This window comes from Mus pahari, chromosome 4 (genome assembly GCF_900095145.1).
Source record: "Mus pahari chromosome 4, PAHARI_EIJ_v1.1, whole genome shotgun sequence".
Lineage (NCBI taxonomy): Eukaryota > Metazoa > Chordata > Mammalia > Rodentia > Muridae > Mus > Mus pahari.
Window position 1 is genome coordinate 72,928,577 of NC_034593.1, and position 3,294 is coordinate 72,931,870.

The following is a 3,294-nucleotide window of genomic DNA, read 5'->3' on the forward strand; positions in this document are numbered from 1 at the left end:
TTGGAGAACTTTGCAAATGTTAAATAGGCAACAGCATCATTATACAAAATAGGATATAAAGTAATCATTTTAATATATTTAAAAATAAAATGTACTAGATATATAGAGAAAACAATAAAATATGAATGTTAACCAGTTTGAAACTAGAATCAAAGAGAATACTCAGAGAAGAAAAGTACAATAATTAAAAACAAAATATTAGGAGTTAGACTATAAAATAGAAAATTGCAGATAACATTTATTTATCACTCAGAACTAGATCTAAAGGAATAGTCCACATTAAAACAAAGAGCAAGATAAAAATAGAAAGAGTGGTATAAAATATATAAAGAATACTACAAAGGGAGAACAGTGGTTCAGAGAAAGGCAATATATTCTGTGAGACAGGACCTGAGATTTTCCAGAATGCAGGTCAATAACTTATTCTCTGATTCACCTAAAAACTCCAAATAATAACCTTTTAAAGTTTTTCTTCAGGCAGAGTTTCATGTAGTCCAGGCTGTTCTCAGACTCAACTGATTATGTGGCCAAAGATGACTTTGTACTCCTGGTCTCCCGTTCCTGCCTCCAAAGTCTTGGGATGCTATACCATCCGTGCCCAGGAAATAAATGAAGTTTTAAAACTCTACTCATACATTTTTGTTTGTTTGTTTAAATGACTAAACAAGAGGTAATGAAATGTTAGAAACAGCAAGAGGCAGTCACATCACGTACACTAGGAAATTCGTAAGCAATCGCCACCATTGCTGTCTTCTTAGAAGATGCAAGTAAAGGCGGAAGAAAACAGACTGTGGTGTAAAAAGTTCATGAAAGGAATGAAAAAAGATAAAAGAAAGAGAAGCCCTGTCAGATCAGAGTTCCATGGGGGAAAACTGACCCTGGAGAATTGGAGACCAGGCGTGAGAAGAGGATGCTCTTACATACTGTGTAGCCAAAACCCCTGAATCCCTGTAACAATAATAATCAAAGAAAAGAAGATAAGAGAGAGTACCGAGGACATAGAAGGAGTTGGAGGGGCAGTGTGTGGGGCAGAAGTGATACAGTGCTCCTCTATGGAATTCTCAAAACATGTCATTAAATTAATGTAAAAATAAAATAAAACCACAATGATTCTTAAAGGCTTTGTAGAACCTGAGGTAGAGAAAGAGAATTTCTAACAGAAAACTACAGTGTAGGACAATAGTGAGCAAAGGGAACAGAAAATAGACAATAGTCTTCATTTACTTTAAAGTAGCTTCATTATCATAGAAAGAATCGGGCTCCGTTATGGGGTCTTTCAAACACATTTATTTCCTCTATTTCTTTTCCTCACCTCTTCCCCCTCATCCTTACATTCCTATACCCAGAATCTTCTTTTCTGATTTAATGCCACATACGACCTGTAGCCCACCCCATACTCCTTTCTCAACACCTCTTGCTCTCATATCATTTGCTATTTAATTTATTTAATAGCCTATAATGAATCATTCTCCTTTCCTCCATTACTAACAGTGGTGGTTTGAATGAGAATGGCTCCCATGGGTTCATATATTTGAATGCTTGGTCTCCAGGTGGTAGGGCTGTTTGGGAAGGATCAGGAAGTCTGGCTTTATTGTGTAAGAGTGTTATTGGGGGTAGGCTTTGAGGTTTCTACAGCTGATGCTATTCCCAGTCTCCGCCTTCCTCTCCCCTTTCCTCCCCAGCACAACCTTTCTGTCTCTTGGTATGGAACCCCTGGACTACTGCTCCAGAGCCATGCTTGCCGGTCTGCTGCTGTGTTCTCCACTCTGCCATGATGGTCATGGACTCTCTGAAGCTGTAAGTTGAATAACTCTTAGGTGAGTTGACTTGGTCATGCTGTCTCTTCAAGACAATAGAAAAGTAAGTAAATAAGACATAAAATTGTAAAGTTAGGAGATACATACATAGATAGATAGATAGATAGATAGATAGATAGATAGATAGATAGATAGATAGATATACAGGTTTTGTTTTTGTGAGTCTAGGTGACCTTTCTTACTATAAATTTTATAAGCTCATTTCTCTTGCAGCAGAGTGAAAGTCCATTGTATATATGAAGCACATGTTCATTTATCTGAGTAAACTGGAAATTTCTTATAGGCAAAGGAATTCAACTGATGAACTGTGCTAAATTTTAATTTCAGAATTTCTGTTTACTAAAGACAATCTAAGACAAGCTAAAAACCAAATGTGACATAAAAACTACAATTTCAAACATGAAAAATTTGCCAATAAATGGTTTTGCCTGAATGCCTTTCAATTTATTTTTGTTTCCAAGAACTTGGAATTTCAGGGAACAAGGTGTTTTGTAGGCATTAATGTCATTGTGCAGATGGCTTGGTAAGTGTTTTCTAGAGGTGTAATTACATCAGTTTCATGGAAAGGAGGACTTATGTGCTTCTTTTATTTTATTAAATACTTACGCTAGGTGGTTTTTATTAAACATGGATACTGGATGCTGAATTCTCTTTCTTCTCTGGGTGACATTAACTGTTTTCTGGGTTTTGTCATCACTGCTGCCACAACTCTATATAATTTAAGCTTTGGTAACTGCCACTGTTTAATAAGATACATTTTAAAGAAACCCTTATGCTCCTGTCTTCAGCTATCAGACTATTAAAACAATGGACAGAAGAATTAGAATTTCCCTAAAAGGAAAGGGACCTGCTGAAGGTGGCATCAGGAAAAATATTTGCATCCGAGGAACAGACTCCACAGAGTTCTGAAAACTTATGAGATTATCTTGAAGGAGAGACAGGAGCTGTGAAAACAATGGGTCAGTGATAGACCACACCTGGGTAAGGACAATTAGTTACAAATCCTCTGGTCCTCTCTTTAACAAAATCTCAAGTCAATATCATTAGCATCACCAAAAATAAACAGAAGTTCCTCTTCCAAGTGTGGCCAAAGTGACTACATCTCTCCCCCTCTGTTTTCAGTCTTTCTTGTCTCTTTAGTAATATTAAAGACAGTGGATGAGCTTTGCTTTTTAATAAGGGGCTACCAGAGACCAGACTTTGGCTCTAAAATCTCCAGGCCACCTTATGTTTATGTTTATGTTCTTTGCTCTTGGTTGCCATTTAACAAGTAATCCTCCTCCTATTTATTTGGAATTTTTTTGTATGCTGAGAAAAGTTACTATTTATATCAACATTAGGAATCTCATCATCAAATTCACCTTAAGATAACATGGCACATAGATCACAAGGAACTTTACAAAGAAAACAAGAAAGGAAATACTATGCAGCTCTTTGTTGATCATTCTTCTTTTCAGTCTAAAGACCGTCTGCATTA